The sequence below is a fragment of the Papio anubis genome, chromosome 19 (assembly GCF_008728515.1).
Source record: "Papio anubis isolate 15944 chromosome 19, Panubis1.0, whole genome shotgun sequence".
NCBI lineage: Eukaryota > Metazoa > Chordata > Mammalia > Primates > Cercopithecidae > Papio > Papio anubis.
Window position 1 is genome coordinate 26,673,518 of NC_044994.1, and position 20,284 is coordinate 26,693,801.

At 38.0% G+C, this 20,284-nt stretch overlaps 1 protein-coding gene across 32 annotated transcripts in view; it reads left to right on the forward strand.

Annotated features, from left to right (window-relative positions):
- Positions 1 to 20,284, forward strand: part of DTNA (dystrobrevin alpha) — a 397,895-nt gene that overhangs the window by 161,589 nt on the left and 216,022 nt on the right. The gene's annotated exons all lie outside the window — the stretch shown is intronic.

Consider the following 20,284-nt stretch of genomic DNA (forward strand, 5'->3'; position numbering starts at 1 on the left):
TCCACCACTAGTTTAAATGATACTTCTGTGAAGGTACCCAGATGCTTCAACTGACATAATCTCTTCTAGTTTTCTTCATTCTCTAAAGTCCTAATAACCTAAACGTGCCTCTCTTCTGTCTGTTGCCACTTTTTATACTGCATGACAGCTAAGCAGTTACATGAGTCTGAAATCTCCATGAGACCTCTGTTCTAGGTGACTAAGTCCAGGGATCCAGTCTATCATCATGTAATGCTCATCACCCTGCATTAGCCTTGGAGCTGCAAAGTTCATAGTAAATATCCAAATGGGTGGATAACATATTCTGAAGCTGGATAACGGTAACGTTATTTTGGTACTTCCTAATGATCCACATTGCCAGAACAATGATTTATTTGTCTCAAAGTGATCATATCTGATCTAGTATAATTTCTCTTAAATGTCACTATTTCCTGCAGGATTCCAAGATTTACATTAAAAACCTGATGGGAGAATAGTATGTTATTACACGTTACACATCTAAAATACTTGAAACTGTATCACCACTGTATCAGTTCCATACTACGCATTTACTCATGCTTTTTATTTATTCTTATAATCATGGTAAATCAAAAAAGGGGAAAAAAGAATAGGCTTCTACCTGTTGATTGCTAAAAATAAAATTCAGCCTCACATTTAGAATTTCAGTTTTATAGTCCTCTACATGGATTTATAGCTAATGTTTTTAGTGATTGCTTCTGCATTTCCTAGGCACACCAATCTAACTTCTAGCAGGTTCTGTGATTCACAGTGAATACTAAAATTGAATTCTACTTGTCTCTACAGTGAATACTATAGTTAAGGCTTGATTCTTTCCAGTGTATTATCCATGTGATTGAAAGAACAAGAAAAACACTTAACACTAAAGAGTTTTTAAAAAATATCGCTGAGGGTCAGGCGCAGTGGGTCATGCCTGTAATCTCAGCACTTTGGGAGGCTGAGGTGGGCGGATCACTTGAGGTCAGGAGTTTGAGACCAGCCTGGTCAACATGGTGAAAACCTGTTTCTACTAAAAATGTAAAAATTAGCTGGGCGTGGTGGCACACACCTGTAGTCCCAGCTACTTGGAGGCTGAGGCATGAGAATCACTTGAACTCAGGAGGCAGAGGTTGCAGTGAGCCAAGATTGTGTCACTGCACTCCAGCTTGGGTGACAGAATGAGCTCCATCTCAAAATAAATAAATTATAAAAATAAAAAATACTACCGAGGACTCCATGCTAAAATATCAAACAGCTTTGAATTGGAGACTCACAAGACAGTATATGTCATCAGATACATTGTCCCACTTCAGTCTCCTTGTATCTACCCAAAGGGTTTTGATGAGTTTTTCTTGTCAGCCATTTCAGATAATTTGCTAAAGCCAATATTCAGTGTTTGTATGAGAGGAAGCCTTGCGACAGGGATGACTCCCCAAGGAACTGTGGATTTATTTATAGGGCTTTGGTGGTCTCAGTAATTCACCTGGTCACCTTACTCAGTTTTTTCTCCTGTCATTGGCCAACTATCTTCCAGCTGGATTAGTGACATTCTCAAATAGCTGCTATGATAGAGCTGTTGCAAATTGGCAGGAAGATTTTCACCTTGGAAACGGCACTTTGGAAATGTCCCTGTGACCCCATTTCAGTGTAGTTATTTCCCATGCCTTACCTTAGTTAATAATCCTAGAGCTGGTAGAGTAACTGGTAACTACCAGTTACTGAGTGACAGTCATGTGCTAGGTACAATACATTCATTATCTAAATCAAAACTCAACATTAAGTAAGCTCTATTATTACCCTTATATTAAAGATGAGGAAACACTTCTAGAGAAAATAAGTCACAGATGGAAGTTCATGCTGTTGGTCACTATGCTGTACTTGCCAGTGTATACTCAGAACACACCCAGTACCTTTAACACTAACTGCAACAAAGCTTAATTGTGAAAGTTAATCTCTTGGGAACATTCTAAAAACATGCTTCATATGGGTACATTCTAAAAACATACCTCTGAATCCAAATGCAGATTTTATAACTTATCTTCCATGTGGGATAATCTGTGTTCCACTATGTATGTGTTTAGAAAGTGGACTGTAAAAGCTGTAAATAATTTTTTTTTTTTTTTTTTTTTTGAGACGGAGTTTGCTCTGTCACCCAGGCTGGAGTGCAGTGGCGCAATCTTGGCTCACTGCAACCTCCGCCTCCTGGGTTCAAGTGATTCTCCTGCCTCAGCCTCCTGAGTAGCTGGGATTATAGGTGTGTGCCACCACACCCAGATAATTTTTGTATTTTTCATAGAGACGGGGTTTCACCATGTTGGCCAAGCTAGTCCTGAACGCCTGACCTCAGGTGATCTACCTGCCTCGGCCTCCCAAAATGTTGGGATTACAGGCGTGAGCCACTGTGCCCGGCCTAAGTTTTTTAATAGGGATAATAATATTAAGGAATTTTTTTTACTAACATGTAGTTTTTCAGAACTCCATAACATGCAGGCAATATATGATGTTCAATTATTAAATCAGGCAAAAATGTAAACCCCAGTTTAAGTAGACAGGTAAGTAAACTGCTAGGTTCAAGAGGTGACCTTCCCACACTGCCTACCTACCGAAGCCCTTCTCTGAATCAGTTATTGGACATATTCACTGCCTCCTTCTCTCTTACATAATTGGTGGTACTTTAGAGTAAGGGGAAGATTAGCATCACCCAAACGTAACTCAGACCATTCCAGCCCACCAGGGCCTCCTCCCCAACCTCCCACCTCCACTTCCCTGCTCAAAGATGCTGAGAATGCTACTTGCTTAACTTTATCTGTTAGAGGAAATGGTGGCTAAAGGCACAACTAAGCAGATGTTTCTGATATTATGTTCACCTGTATTAGCTATAATTAAATGTAAAAGAAAAGTTCTCAGATAGATAAGCAGACTATTGTGCATTTTACCCTTGTATCTTTCAATTTACTCATGTGTTTTCACTTTTTATCACAGAAATTACATGGATATTAATTTCTAAAAATATCCAAAGGGTAACTGCTCATGTTAAATTGTGTCCTCTTTTCTATAAGTACATAGGTTTGCTATTAATAATTAATTAGATAGTAATATTCCTGGCAGCTGGATTGCCCAAGTATTGTTTTAACCAAAGAACTCACTGTATTTGAGCACAATAAAACTCTTATTTTTGTTGGAGTGTGAATGGGCCAGTCCTGCCAGGAGACCCATAACCTCGCTGTGGAATAGACAGACTTTGAGGAAAAAGTTAATTGTTCATATATACAAAGAAATTAAATCTTCATTTTACCTATTCTCTAACTTGTCAACTTCCTCATTCTACCGTTTTAAATGAGCACAAAAGGGAAGCTTTACACACATAAACACATGTTTACACATACGTGCACACACCGAGTGATATTTTATTGTCAACTGCTTCTCTTGCTGCAGATGAATGAATCAAATTATGTGAATATATTTTATGTTCTTGACAGTAATTCTGTGGTTTGCATTACAGGATGGTTTATATCATTATCAAATGTTAGCAGTTTATAGGACCCTTTTATCAAGTTATAGTTATAAGTTGCTTTTATCTCTTTAATTAAACATGTATCAGTTATGAATTTTATTTCCAATTTTAGTGTTACTAAACAGTAAGCACAGATGTCAATCCTGGAAGAGTAAAGTAAGCCACTCATGAAAGTGGTTCATCCAAGTCAGTGAAGGCTGGCTATACAGTTTAGATTTTATTTTCTGCACGTTGTCTTGCTAGGAATTGGAAAAACAGAATACCGTAAATGTCTGACAATTGTGTTGTTTTCCTTCATCTCTTTAGGGGAACAGGGTGCTAAAAAGACTTGAAATGAGCTGCCAGTCACCATTAACCCCTTCCCTTCTGAACTTCCAGGTCAGGGAGCAGTCCCCAAATGCTTTTTACTCTCATATTGAAGTTCTCCTAGCCCTGCCATGTTTCCTAAACCACATTTCACAGATGTCACAAGCTTCAGTGGTGTAATTTTTCTTTGTTAGATTTCTCCAAAAGAGTTTCATTAACAACACATAAACTTTTAGAATATACAGGATTCGTTATTTAAAATTTCTTGGTTACAAAAACTGAAACAGAAGAGAAAATTATAGTTGTTAGATGTTGAGATGCTTTTTTAAAACATAGTAATACAGTTACCTAAAAATTTAGTGAAGTGATGTTAATAGTCCAATAGTCTATTTTACATAATCTTTTTATAGTTGCATAGCCTTTGTTTGTTTGAGACAGTGTCTTGTTCTGTCGCCCAGGATGGGGTTCAGTGGCATGATCTTCGCTCACTGCAAGCTCTACCTCCTAGGCTCAAGCAGTTCTCATGCCTCAGCCTTCCAAGTAGCTGGGACTATCAGTGTGCACCACTATGCATGGCTAATTTTTTGTATTTTCAGTAGAGACAAGGTTTCATCATGTTGCCCACGATGGTCTCAAAATCCTGAGCTCAGACAATCTATCTACCTCAGACTCCCAAAGTGCTAGGACTAGGCATGAGCCACCGCACCTGGTCATATTTGTAAAGCCTTCATCAACATTTTTTTAACCCCTACCTTTGGAATCAGATAATGTAAGGTTGTTATTGTAAAAACACTGGAAGCTTGTCATAGCTTGCTTTCACTTTTCTTGCTTTTGTGTATTTACCAACTATGGTAATTTTTGGTATTGCTCAGGAACACTTGTCAAGAATTTGAATTATTTTTAAAAACTTGTCAAAAAGCAAAATGTGTTATAAATCAGTCAGTTTGCTTTCATTGTCCAAACTGAAAGAGTTCAAAAACAATTTCCTTAGAGTGGTAAAAGTAATCTATTTTTATTTATCATGTAAATACTTCCATTGTAATACAATGTCTTTTTTAATGAGAAAGCAAAAATATATTTAAAAACATTAGAATACCAACCAGTGAATTTTTCTTTAAAATATTTTTATAACTTTAAATGGACACACTAGATTTTTCATACCTCACTCTCCATTTAGAGAAGAAAGACTACTAAACAGAGATTTTAGGGGAAAACCATGAGCCAGCCGTTCTCTGATAGAAGTGTATCCAAATTTCTGTTTCTGAAAATGAGGGATGAAATTAGGTTATGCATTTGGGAAGGCGGGGAGATATCGCATAGTTCTGAATGAAAAATAATCTGAAGAATTTCACGCTTTCTTCCAAATAGTTCAGGAGCCACACACACTGCCGTCTTCGTATTGCTAGAATACACCTTTGGACAATCATTCAGGAAGGCCTGGCCACTATTAATGAAACCTCTACTCAGCTACTTGCTTTCCAGCTTTGCTCATAAAAATTAAAGTCAATAGTTAAAGTTAAAATGCATGAAAGAGAAATTTCAGGAGAATTGGCTGACTTCAGAGTCTCAAATTGGCATCTGTTTGACTCCAAAACTCCAAAGTCTTCAAAGTAGATATTGGCTAAGAAGAAGATGAAAGAAGCTGACTAGTGAAACTGATTCAAGCACTGAAACTAAAAAGGAGAGAGCATGCAGCAGGATACAGGAGAAAGGCTACTAGGAATCCCTGAACACTAGCCAGTATTGAGGGGGATAATTTACTAACAGTGACAAATCAGACTCAAAGCACAAAAACATAGTCAGGCAAATCTAGAAATTACAATCTTTCAGTAGCTGATTAAACAGCCAAATTAGTATCCAAATTTTGCTTTTATCAAAATCCTTTTGTTTCTTTGTTTGTTTTTTGAGACAAGGTCTGGTTCTATCACCCAGGCTGGAGTGCAGTGGCGTGATCTTGGCTCACTGCAACCTCTGCCCCTCAGGTTCAAGTGACTGTCATGCCTCAGCCTCCCGAGTAGCTAGGACAACAGGTATGTACCATCAAATCTGGCTTATTTTTTGTAGTTTTGTAGAGATGGGGTTTTGCCATGTTGCCCAAGCTGGTTTCAAACTCCTGATCTCAAGCAGTCCACCTGCCTTGGTTTACCAAAGTGGCGGATTACAGGCTTGAGCCACTGCACGTGGCCTTTATCAAAACCCTTATTAAGTCAAAGTTTTAGCCCAATATGTTATAATACTGTCTTGATCACCACCACCAAAGCAGCCTTAAGAGCATTCAAATCTAAAACAGAACAGGAAAGTCCAGAGAACAACACTAACTTATTTCTACAGAGCTCATTTTGTTCTTCCGTGAGAGTGTCATTTCTCAGCATCTTGAACAGTGCCCTTTCTTTCTTAATAAAATGGCCAGAATTAAATGCATGTGGCTGACACTCTTTCTCCGCTATACCCACAGCTGAGGCCTAATGACAATTCAGGGTAGAATATCTTTCAGTGCTATGGACTATGTTGCACTGTTCTTTAGCTTAGAGAATGGGGATCTTCAAATCAGCACCTTAAGTGGAATTTCACAGCCTCCATTTTTAAAACACCTACTATCTTCCTATCCATTTACTGTACACACATGTGTGTGTGTTTGTGTGCATGCGTGTGTGTGTTATGACTAGAAGGAGATGATATAAAATATCTTCCTTTAAAGTAGTACTATCCTATAGAAACAGGACGCAAGCCACATATGTAATTATAAATTTTCTAGTAGCCACATTAAAAAAGGAAAAACAAACGGGTGAAATTAATCTAAATATATTTTACTTAGTCCAATATATCAAAAATGTTATTTCAACAGGTAACTAATATAAAAAGTTATTAATGAGGTCTTTTTATTCCTTTTTTGTACTGTATGCTTGAAATCCTGTATAGATTTTATACTTCCAACACATCTTGATTTGGGCTAGCCACATTTCAGCTGCCCAATAGCCACATGTAGCCAATGACTACTGGACTGGACAGCCCAGGTATAAGGCAGGCACTTCTTTGTACAACAATATCTTATTTGGAATGCCTAGCTTCAGATATTTCAGCTCTCAGTTTGAACATGTTTTTCCTTACAGAAGAAATCCATATGTATAAATATTTCAGTCTAGATTCTAACACATACACACACACACACACACACACACACACACTCATTTAACATCTGGGTTTTAACAACCTATCCTGATCTTCTTCTAAATAAACCTGAAAAATAAAATGTTTCCTCTCACCAGCCCTTTCTGAAGGAACATGTGAGCCTGTTATCTTGCGCATTAACCGGTGACCGTATTTAGTGTTGTCAGAGCTGCTGACTCATTGCCTGTGAATGGCCCTGCTGCCAGTGGTGATTGTTTGACAGAATGCCAGTAATGGCTGCCGAGGGCTGCTGAAAAGCTGACCTTGTAACAACATCCACATTCTTTTGGCTGCTTTTGCTAACATACTCTCAACTCAAAAACTGTTTTCAAAACAAAAGTATAATGAAGTACTGAGCCTTTAAAAGCGATTGTATTTCAGTTTTTTAAATTATCTGAGTGTATGAAGGAGGGCAGAAGGCAAAGAAATGAGTATAAAGGGAGGGAATCATCCTTGAAAGTCGACATTTGACCTACAGGCATATACTTGGGTAGGGTTCTAAGACGGCATGGGCATCCAAATGAAGCAAAGCTGTGTAAACCAAAAATAAAATTCTAAGCCCCCCAACCATCTGAATGGACCTCTCCTCTCAGTCAAGGGCATTCCAAAGTTAACCTGAAAAACTAGTTCAGGCCATGAGAGGAAGTGGGGGGTCAGACATGCCTCATTATACTCTCCTCCCTTTGGAATTCAGGCACAACTGACCAGCATTAACATTAAAACAGAGATCTTAAGACTTGTTATAGCAATAGGTCACCAAATTCAAGCCTGATCTAGTATAGCACCACCTGACAGACAGCAGGCCCTGAAAGATATCAAAGTATTTTACTCTAAGATATATTTATTTGACATATTTTGAAATAGCCCTGCATAGCTATTGCTTATAGGGAAAATCTACATTCTGTAGAGAATCCCCTTCCCTTTCCAGGTATTTTTTTCTCATCCAGGAGAGAATCAACTAAGAGTCTGGCACCTTTTAAGTCTGATAAGAAACATTTATAATCTAATCTCTCTGAAGCCTGTTACCTGGAGACTTCTTCTGCATAGTAAGAACCTTGATCTCTAAAACCCCTTATCTTAGCCCAGACACTCCCTTCTGTTGATTCCAGGTCTTTAGACAATAACTTAAGTCTTCCAACCAATTGCCAATTAGAAATTGTTTGAATCTACCTATGACCTTGAAGCTCCCCACCCCTGCTTTGAGTTGTGCCACCTTTCCTGACCCAACCAATGTACATCTTACATGTATTGATTGATGTCTTATGTCTCCCTAAAATGTATAAAACTAAGCTGTAGCCTGACTACTTTGGGCACATGCTCTTAGGAGACAGGGCTGTGTCACTGACCATTGCCTACTCATATTTGGCTCAAAATTTATCTTTTCAAATATTTTTCAAAGTTTGACTCTTTTTGTCAACAATTATTATGATATCTACTTTTTATCTTTCTCAGTATCATTTATTAGCTCTGTGTTACTAACCTATTTGAAATTCTGTTTATTTGCAAAATGTATTCCATTCTCCACCCTGAAAACATTTTCCCCAAGTGAAGCTTCTAAACAAAGAATATGAGATGCTCTCCATTAATTAATAAGAGCTAAGGTACTGTTAAATACTTAAAACAGGGATCAAATTAGCAGTACTTACTAGATACTGCTCTAGCTAGCGGATACATTGATCATTCACACTATACTCAACTTTACCCATAAAATTTAACGTATGCCTTCCAGCTGCAGTATGTATTGATGGCCCTGCCTCCTGTTAGAGTACAAGTTTTCAGATTCTTCTCTTTTCCTGGTGACTAGGTCTGGAACGCTTAAGTCTTCTAAATTCCTACTTGGGCTGATATCCCTGCTCCCTCTTTCTGGCTTCTTTTACCCCAGAGTCTAATCTGTACTGGTAATAATATTTCCTTTCAGTTCACATCTCACACATAATAGCCAGAGTCTGTTTTGCTAATTTTAATCAGACAAAGGATGAGTTTCGCATAAATGAGTTTTCAATGAACAGGATGAATGAGCATTCAGCTAGTTGTTTTGGCATATTTTCACCACTAGAGGGAGATAAAGGCGCCTCTCCATCCACTATTCCCACTCTCTTTGCCCCAAGATAGGAGAGGTGACAGAGGTAAGTGCAGAGGATAATGGTGAGTGAGATCATGGAGGGAAATTAAGTTATATATTTGGAGAAATCAAAAATGTGGCACCTTGCAAACCCTGCCAGCATGTTTTATGTGGCCTACCCAGTTTGGGGCAACATTTATAAATTGGAAAATTTCACATAAATATCTGGATTTCCACCCTGAACTTGAAAATAGAAAGATGTGGCCATACTGTATATCTGCGCCTCTGTGTGGCAGTCAGAGGGAGCTTCTCTCTATAAACAAGGCACACACTCTTCATTTCAACTCCATCACTATCACTCTCTATTTTTCTAACACCAAGATTAAATGTAAGCTGTTACTTATTATCAAGCTTGCATCATTTTGTTGTTAAGGACTGTTTTTTTTTTTTCTTAATTTTTGTACTCAAGTCAAAGATGGTAAAAATAGCAAGCAAGCCTCTTGTAATTTCAAGGAAAATGAGGGAGAACACATTTCTTGGAGGCAGTAAAAAATATTCCTAAGAGTAAAATATGGAGGCACAATGTGACTGGTCTCCTTGACTTACACTTACCTGTTTCCATCATTTACATCAGCTAGATGTCCCTATGAGCTTAGCATAACCCTTTGGAAATACCTGCTTCCCAAACATGCTATGGCAGGAAGAAGATCAGGGACTGGGTGATCCTAGGACCCAGTCAAATACCATCTCTCAGTTATCCCCACTAACCAGTGACTGAGAAATATCTCTCATGACTGATTACCCGAGGATTTGCAAAATTGACATGTGAGGGACAAAATCTCAGTCCTGCTCAAAATAGCAGGAAAAACGTATCTGCATGTAGCTTGTACTCACAGAAGAACTGCAGAACTAAAATTTGGATTTAGGTAGGATAAGTTCCAACACACAGCTGATATTCTGATTTACTCATATCATTGCTTCTTGAGCTGAAAAAGAAATACTATAAATAGTAGTAATCATAGCTAACATCTGTTGAGTTGACAGTTGTGTCAGACTCTGCGCTAAGTGATATCCTTTAACCCTGAGGAACAACTGTGTTATTCAACCTCAGAGACTTGTCTCAGCCACCTTAATACATGCCCTTCCTTTTAGGACAATGGTTCTCAACATGAAGACACTTTCCCAGGATTCTTGAGGTTAAAACTATTTTAATAACAACTAACATATTATTTGCCTTTTTCACTATGTGGACATTCACACAGATGTGCAAAAGTAATGGTAAATAAAACTGCTGGAACCTCATTACTAGAGGTTGAAGGCAATGGCACCAAGCTCTACTGGCAGTTATATTTCTTCACTCCCATGCACTTCCAGTGAAAAACAAAGCAAGCAACAGCAGCAGCATGTTAAGTCTTGGAAGTGTAAATGATGTTATGTTTTATTTATTTCTACATTTTATTTTTTTGAGACAGGCTTTCACTCTATCATCCAAGCTGGAGTTCATTGGCACAATCATGGCTCACTGCAGCCGTGAACCCCTGGGCTCAAGCGATCCTCCTATCTCAGCCTCCTAAGGTGCTGGGACTACATAAAGGTGCATGCCACCACGCCTAGCTAATTTTTTCTTTTTTTGTAGAAACAAGGTCTTGATATGTCTTGCTATGCCCAGGCTGGTCTTGAACTCCCAGGCTCAAGTGATCCTCCTGCCTTGGCCTCCCAAAGTGTTGGGATTACAGGCATGAGCCACCATGCCTGGCCACATCTTTTTAATAGTGCAAGGAAATGGGAAGTATGCATAAAGCACTTTGGAAATATGTTGAAGTGCAACAGTTGTCTCCAAGTATTACTGTTCAAGGTACAAGTGGAACTAGTCACTTCTTTCATAGAACATTTTTATTTAAAAGAACAATGAGCAGACAACTATGATTATTTCAGCAAGGGTATTTGACAAATTTTTTTTGAAAATGAGTGAAGTAAGCTTGTCACTTCAGGAAAAACAACTGATAGGAATTTCTGACAATGATAAAATTCAAACTTTCAAGTAGAAATTAGAATTTTGAAAAGCCTACATCTGCCACTATAAGCTTGACGGCTTCTCAGTACCTTTCTGATGAGACTCCTGGTGATATTAACAAAAGTGATTTTTTGTTATTGAAAATAAAATGTAAACATTTGGGAAATCTGCTTTACTAAGTGAGCCAGAACAATTCATTCTGTCATAAACTCATATATAGATTTTTTTAAAAACTATACCAAGTATGAGACAGATAATTGAGTTTACTGTAATAGATATATGTTTCAGATTCCACATTCCATTTTTAAGGAAGAATCAGTTGTTGAATTTCACTGTTGTATCAAAGAAAACTGTCCATAATAATCTGAAAGGCTATGAAAAGACTCTGCCATTTCAAACTACATGTCTATGTGAGCCTGGAGTGTCTTCATATTTGTCAACCAAAACATATTCCAGTAGATTAAGTGCAGAAGCAGAGATGTAAATCTAGCTATCTTCCACTAAGCCAGATACTAGGGGATTTCCAAAAAATGTAAAACCATGCTTATCACCAAAATTTTGTCTTGGAAAATATTTCTATTTTATTAAAAATATATATTATTTATGTCACATGTAATGGGTTTATCATTGTCACATAAATGAATTTATACACCAATTATTTTAAGATGCTCCAATCACATGGCTTATTAAATCAATTTTAAACGTATAATGAGAATCAAGGGAGGAAAGATGGGGTGGGTTAATGCACTTAGAATAGTATGCAAGTGGGATAAAATGAACTCCACAACCTGAATGCTGGGTTATATGATGTCCATATATCTCATTTCTGCTACACTAGCCTTCCAAACTGGTGGTGTGGTTATGGGGTGAGAATAGGGTTTGAGGAAGGGGTCTAAACAGACAGGTGGAAGGTGTCTGGGGACAGACTAGGTCTATCACAGAGATACAAGGGCAAGTACACGTATCAATAGCTTTAACTTTCCATTAGCTTTCCAAGTAGCTTTGGGTTTTATCTGCAGTGAATTTATAAATAAATATTTTTAAAGTTTGTAAGTTTTCATTTCTAATAGGGTAAATATTGATAGGTATAACAAACAAACAAAAGCTCTTGGGGTCTTCAGAACAAAAAGTTTAAAAACCTCTGATGTAGGATACGGGATCACTTTTTTTAACCCCAAAGTAGCAAGGCAATTTATTTATACCAAGTTAAATGATTTATCTTCTTCTTCTTCTTCTTCTTTTTTTTTTTTTTAAAGGTACTCATCTCCCCGGAGTCAGATGAAAATGCTAAGTCAAGCTCTCAGTAACCCTCAGGTGGCTGCTAAGGCATATGTCATATGCAAGGCCACCAGTTAAGGTAGAAATGCACCACTAATGGGCAAGACCTGAGCATTCGTTCCAAGAATTAGATGCTTCTGTCTTTTTATGATTTCCAGTAAAAGTATCTCTTTGTCTAAGAAAACAACCACCCGTATTTTGCACACAAATATTTTTTTCCTTAGGGAAACAAAATATACATTACAAACAATGACAGCAAAATATTAAAAATCTGATTTTCATGCCTAAGAGTTTGTCAGTGAAATTGTGTCCAAATAACTGCTACATTTGCATACACATTTTTTATGAAAGCAAGCTTTATGATTGGGGTTTAATGCATATTAGGGAAGAATGATGTTTAAAAATGTGGAATTACCTATGCTCAGTACAAACTTATTCATTATATTTGTGGGAAGTATGGTACTCTGCTTGCAAACGTTTTCTCTCCTCTCCACTCACCCTGTTTTTTGTGTTATTAATGTAACTGTTAGAGTTCCTACAAAATCTTTTTTTATTTTGCCTTTTTTTGTTCTATATCTAGTTTTATAAGGTTTTATCCTTTCTTTATTTCTTCCTTCCTTCTTTTCTAATTGAACTTTACATCATAGTATCAACAGACAGTTATACCAGATCATACTGTATCAGTCTCTTAGAAGTGTGCAGTGGGCTTTCTCTAACAAGTGAATGCATGGAAATTATGAGCAAAATCATGATCACATAGTATCAGAGAGATTTCAATAGACTCTATGATATACTGCTTGCAGGTAACTACAAATATGGCTTTTTAAAAGCCAGTTAGACTAACCTTTGACACATTTTTACTTAACCTGCAAAATTCAATTTAATTCTTTTTTCGGCCAATTTGGTGGGTGTAATGAGATGCGGGAGACAAAAGACTGCACTTGGGAAAACGTTGTTTTTTTGTCCTGATCAGCAAAAATACATGAATCTTTCTGCCTTGGAATTAATTTCAACATGGAGAATGTAAAGCTTTAATGAGATTCATCACTGTGGGGTGGCATTTATCTATACTTGGTTTTAGTTGCATATTGCCCTACTTACATTCATAAAAGGAGATTTTCATCTAAGAAAACCTGAGATACTTACGTTTAGTGATTATTTGTGTAGGTAAATACACGATGAGACTCTCATTGGTTTCTCAATTGTATTTTTTAAAAAGATACAAAATGAGATAATCACTCCCTTTAAAAGTGTATTCTAAGAAAGTGACTCCTATTTTTCTGATATTTTGGGATGCCTGAGTTTTGTACAGTAGCAATTTCTATAACAAAATAAACCTTAATATAAAAATGAAATAGTGACTTACTGCTTTACCCTGAAATGTAGCTGACATGTGTTCTGTGTGAATGTGTGTATAAAGTACGTGAATAAAATAAAGGATCATTCAGCCACTACTGATGTCTCAGATCTTCATATGTATCATATCCTTTAATGAGCAAGTTGAATAAAAATAATTTCATAGCCATAAACGGAGGAAGTATTCATGGTGAATATGTATAGATTGCTAATAGGACATAAAAGTTTCAAATATTAAAACAAAATTATATATAGTTTACAGTCCCTCAACTATTTTCTCAAAAATTATGATGTGTGTGTATATATGCACAAACATATGCCTGTGTGTGTGTGTGTGTGTGTAACTGGAAGTAAATGTATAAAATCTTCATAGGGGTTTCCTGTGAGGTGGAATGTGGGTGATACTAATTTTCTTCACAATTTATCGTATTTTCCACATTTCCTAAAAGGAAAGTTACTTTGATTAAAACACACACACACACACACACGCACGCACGCACTTTAAAAACTCCATGTTTGTTGTCTCTTATCTATTTTTAATAAAACGATTTTTAATAAGTATTAGCATGTAAGCCAATTATTTTTACATTTTGTTTGTTTGTTTGTTTTTTGAGACAGGGTCTCACTCTGTCACCCAGGCTGAAATGCAGTGGCACAATCTTGGCTCACTGCAACCTTCGCCTCCTGGGCTCAGGTTATCTCCCACCTCAGCCTTCCGAGCAGCTGGGACCACAGGTATGCACCACCATGCCCAGCTAATTTTTGTATTATTATTATTTTTTTTTTATTTCTACAAAATTTCTGAGATACTTAAGTAAACTTAATCACTGGGGTTTTGTCATGTTGCCCAGGCTGGTCTCGAACTCCTGAGCTCAAGGGATCTGCTTGCCTTGGCCTCTGAAAGTGCTGGGACTACAGGCATGAGCCACCTTACCTTTTAAAAATGCAAGTATCATCTCGATAACCAACTGTCTTAACCTTACAATAAAATGCAACAGAAAGATACACAGAGCCAGTCTTTCAGAAATTAAAAAAAAAATGCTGTGCAAGAAACAGCTGGTAAATCCTTCATAAACCACCTTCATTTTTCTCAGCACCTTTAAAACAGTTGACTGGATACCCAGCTGAACTGAGATTGACAGGCAGGCCATCATGTTATTTCTTAAGTGTTCCTGAATGTCAGCAGCTCTTCGGCTTTGTGGCATGAAAAATTCTACATTCTTTGCTGAAGGTATATATTTTTTCCTGTTGACAGCTATTTTCTACAAATATGGTTCTCTCTGCCTTATCTTACTTTAACCTAAGTGATAAGGTACAACTTTTTATCCACTTCTATTGGCGAAATATCAAGAATAAAACCGAATTCTCTGCTACTATCTTATACTTCTCAAATATCTTCTTGCTGTCTCGTTAAGTTCTATCAGAGATAAGTATTAAAGTAGGTATCTGAAAAGTGAGGCACAGTAGTGGCCTATATGGATACCCAGAATTGTGAAGTACACACATGTTTCTGCAACCATTGGGCTGTGATTTGATGGAAACAAATTATAGATGCACAACCTCTTCTGAGATTAATTTCCCTGATTATTTGTCCAAAGATTTAAAAACTTCACAGAAATGAGGTTGCCGCCCAGCATAGGAGCTGATGCAGCCAGTCCCAATGGCACTTTCCTTCGGGCCCAGAATCCCTAATGGGAGAGGCCTGCCTGACTGTGTGATCTTGCCCTTCCGCGAAGGTGCCACACTGGATGTGAACAACTGAACCGTCACAGCCACAGCCCCTTTATCCTAGGGGCTTGAAGAAATAAGCTATGCCCTTAATAGGAAGTAAAGACACCCAAGACATTTCTGCCTCTCATACTGAGCTCTGTGTCAACAAGAACAAGTCCTTAAAATAGAGAGGATGCCTAAGCATCCAATAGCACTAATTCTGTTTCCAGCTTTTAACTGTCCAAAAAGCCCATTTCTCAGCCGTCCTCTCCCTGACTCTGACTTAATATCCTTGCGTCTGGGGTGATTCTGGGTTTAGTCCAAGGGCCATGATTCCAAATCCATTTTACTACAACTTTCTAAGCCACTTTGACGTTCTTAGGCCGATAACTAATAATCTGGTGAAATTACTTGCGTAAGTTTATACTGCAACTCTGTACAGGAACCAGATGTGAAAACATGAGCTTCGTGTTTGCTAACTGTTCCACCATCAATCATTTATTCAAACAAACATTTAGTGATGATGGCTATTCATCATTAAAAATTATGTGCTAGAGATGATAAAGAAACAAGCAATAAGTCTCTGCCCAGAGTTGCACATATTCTTATAAAGGGATAAGAAAATTCACGGTAATTTAAAATGATAACAGGTGCTGCAATGAAAGACGTCCCAAGAGTGGTGTGGCAGCACTCAGGACTGGAATACAGAGAGGGTCTAAGAGCACAGCTGGGAGGTGCAGGAAGGAATTCACGTGGTATATAGAGTTGCAGGAAGCTTCAAAAGGGAATTTAGACTTACCTTGTTCAACTTCAGAGGTCTGGATGGGACCTGTGGTAAAATTACAGAATAGTATTAGGACTCAAAGGAACTCGGACCACCTACCAGGGTATCTCAACCCGGGTACAATCAACATTTTGGACTGTTCATTATTTGGCTGGGGTTGGGGGGTGGTAGTCCTGTGAATTTCCAGATGTTCAGCGGCATCCTGACCTGTACCTACTAGATGCCAGTTGCATGTACCCACCCTGCACAACCAAAAATGTCTCCAGACATTGTCGTGTATCCCCTGGGGGCAAAATCACCCTGATTGAGAACCACTGAACAAAAGTCATACCCTCAAAAGAAGTCCTGGAGAGCACCTTTTTATTCCTCCTTTTAATATTTAGGCTACCCATTCTTGAATAATAATGAAAGTAGCTAAAATTTCTGCTTGGATTCCTTATATTTTTAGTGTGAATAAAATAATCATGAATTCTTCAGATTGTGATGAAATTATTTTTAATATGGTGCAAGTTCACAGGGGTAAGAGAAAGGAAATTGAACCAAATATTTCTAAGAAAAAGAAGACAAATTTTAAAATAAGAAAGTGTAATAGGATTTTTCTTTTACTACATTCTTGCTGGCTAATCATATATTTCACCCTATCTTGTTTATTCTGTGTAGAAATAAAATCATCATCTAGAAGCTTTAATCTGACTTGCAAATCTTTGTGCGAAAGAAAAATACAAACTTCTTAGATTTAAATTTGGTGACAACCAAAAATATACGTTCATTCATACATTTATTTGTTCATGCAATAAATATTACTGCAGGCGCACTGTGTGCCAGCCATCATTCTAAGCGTCAGGTGCACAACAATGAAAAAAGTTGCTGCCTTTGTGGAGCTATATTCTGGTGTGAAGAGACAATGAATAAATAATAATCAGGTAGTGGCAGTACAGGGGAATATATCAAAATAAACAATAGAGAGTGAGGACAGAGTGCTATTTATGGTAGGAACATCAGTCCAAGCATAAATAGGAATAATAACACAAAGGTTAACTCTTCTCCAGTCTAATATTTGGCTAGGTCCCACAGAATCTGGGTTGAGAGGACTACATATCTGTGTGATAAACATGTATGCTTTACCAAATCCCACCACTACAAATGATTATTGAGCCTCTATTTAAAATTGATACCATTGATATGGAGATCACTACCTTTTTAGGTGGCCCATTCTGTTTTTGCATCCTCCAATTTGAGGGGGTCCTCTTATTAAGCAAAAATGTGACTCCTGCAACTTCCATCCAACCTATATGCCTAAAATGCAGCACCCAAAATAAATGAAATACTTCTTTCTTTATGGTACTCTGTGGTAAGACACTGGCTCCTAACTCCAGTCCAGACCCTGGCTGAAAGCTTTTATGGGAGCTTAGTAAAGAATACAATATTTTTATTTTATACCATGACACTAAAATTTAATTTCTAACCACAAGTCAGCCATCCTAGAATTTAAGTTAGCTGACCTGTAATTTAAATAAGAATTTAAAGAGAGAAGGGGCCAGGCACGGTGGTTCATGCCTGTAATCCCACCACGTTGGGAGGCTGAGGCGGGCGGATTGTTTGAGCTCAGATGTTTGAGACCAGCCTGGGCAACATAGCAAAATCTCATCTCCAAAAATACAAAAATTAACTGAGTGTGGTGCTGAGCACCTGCAGTCCCAGCTACTCAGGAGGCTGAGATGGGAAGATTGCTTGAGCCTGAGGAGTTTGAGGCTGCAGTGAGCCACAATCATGCCACTGCACTCAGTATGGGTGAGAGAGCAAGACCTTGTCTCAAAGAGAGAGATAATGGAGAAAGGTATCATTTTTATTCCCACCCAATGTTCATGTGACAATTTTGCTTTGCAAGTGTCCAGTAGGCTGCAGGAAGAGTAGAGTAGGATTGATGCCTTTAATTCACTAGCCACTTGGGAAGCTGCCACCCTCAGGTGAAAGAAAGAGTAGAAAGAATTGAGGGTATTTAACTCTGCATACTCTGGAGTTGCCATGCAGGATAGAAGCCAAGAATGGTAGGGATGGATCTGCCTCCAGATTAGACAACTAACTTCTTTTAATCACTATCTGTGGTATATGGGGTGAAATGGGGCCACTTCTTGGTAGAAGAGGAACAGCAGAATCTAAAGCTGGCTTGTGATCCAGAGACCACCCAAGGTGCAACTTTTATGAATCATAGATCCTGGTCAAGATGTCAACCTGGACCACCCATGTGGTACTTTAACACAGTGTCTCTATCTGAGCATTGTTTAGGCTCCCTCCAAATCTACTGCAGTCTGGAGTAACCCATTGGACCTGCACAAAGAAAAAAGAAATATGCAAGTCATCCTTCCCAAAATTGTCAGGTACAGGAGCAACAACCAGCAGCCAAATCCTAAGAGGTCCCTAGAACAATACCAGGTGATTTCTTGAGTGATTCTACATCACCAGATAGAGCTGGATATAAGTTTATCTCACTTTATTATATACATAGATATAGCCTAAGGTGAAAATATAATACATTAGATTGTATGCGATTTTCATTTCTTTCCAGGTACTATGGCTTAGAGAGCTGTGTTCATGAGGAGAAATATTTTTAATATATAACTTATTCTCAGATACATAGGTCTAATCTACTCCAACTCCAATTTTAAAAGAAATAATAGCATGTACTTTAAGAAACAAAAATATCTGAAAGTACTACTGTTGTAATAATACATTTAATTCAAAGAATGTCAAACAGATGTGTGCGCCTAGAATCATAGCACGGGGAAAGACTGTTGGGTCCGAATGTCACAGAACAGTGGTTAATTGTGTAGTGAAAGTCTCTTTATATCATATTAAATTGTATTAGGTCATTCTCACACTACTATAAAGAACTGCCCATGACTGAGTAATTTATAAAGGAAAGAAGTATAACTGACTCAGTTCCAGATGGCTGGTGAGGCCTCGGGAAACTTACAATCATGGTGGAAGTGGAAGCAAACACGTCCTTCTTCATGTGGCAGCAAGAGAGAGAATTGCCGAGCAAAGAGGGAAAAGCCCCTATACTGTCACAAGAACAGCATGGGGATAATAGCCTCCATGAGTCAATTATCTCCTATTGGGCCCCTCCCATGATATGTGGGGATTATGAGAACTACAAGTCAAGATGAGATTTGGGTGGGGACACAGCAAAACCATATCATAAATAAACCTCACGTAATAATGAACATGCCTGATAACTTAGATAAGAGGAAGGGGAAGATTTTGTTATAGAATTTTCTTTATGTACCTCAAATCATAGGAAGCCTGAACCCAGTCATGAAAGCTAAAATAATTATTGTGTTCATTTTAGATAACCTGGGTTGGGAGAGGAAAGCATGGGGTGGGAGTCAGAAGCAGAAGGCACCCATCACTCAGCAAAGGTGCAGAGCTGGGTTCCTTCCATCCCTTTCCTTTCCATCCCCATTGCCACCAGATGCCTTGTCCCTTTTACTTTACTGTGTCCCTCCTCCCCACACTTTTCCTTCATGTTAACATGAGATTCCCTAAGCTTCAAAGTTTTGCTGCTTCAAGCCATCTGGCACCTGGGATAGTAACACCCAGCCTGTTTGTTCACAGGGAGAAGCAAGGAGGAAAGGGTGAGGAGGAAGAGAACACTGGGGAGGACTGGCTGAGGGGAGATGATGAGTGGGGTGCCTGGGTCACTCCCAGGCATAGGGTTGGGGATCTTGGGCATTGGGGAGGGCAGTCTAGAGCTGTGTCTTTCAGTTCTCATTTAGAAATTTTCTCAGAAGGCAAAAGCATATAAAATCATTCAGCTTAGTTAAGAAAAATTAACAGCCAATCTTGTGAAATATTTACAATTTATATGTTATTACTATACAACATAATCATATGGATTATTAAGTAACATTAGGTTGCCTTTGTAGTCCACTCTTACAGGGTATCTACTTAAGACTGCTCAAGCTCAATCCATCAGAGGAAATGTTAGTCCAAGGGTTCTGATCTTAGTACTACTTTACTTGGCTTTAGTAAAAATTGTGGCAATAAAATATTCCAGAAAACTATCTGCTTGGAAAACAAAGAAGATTCCATGTT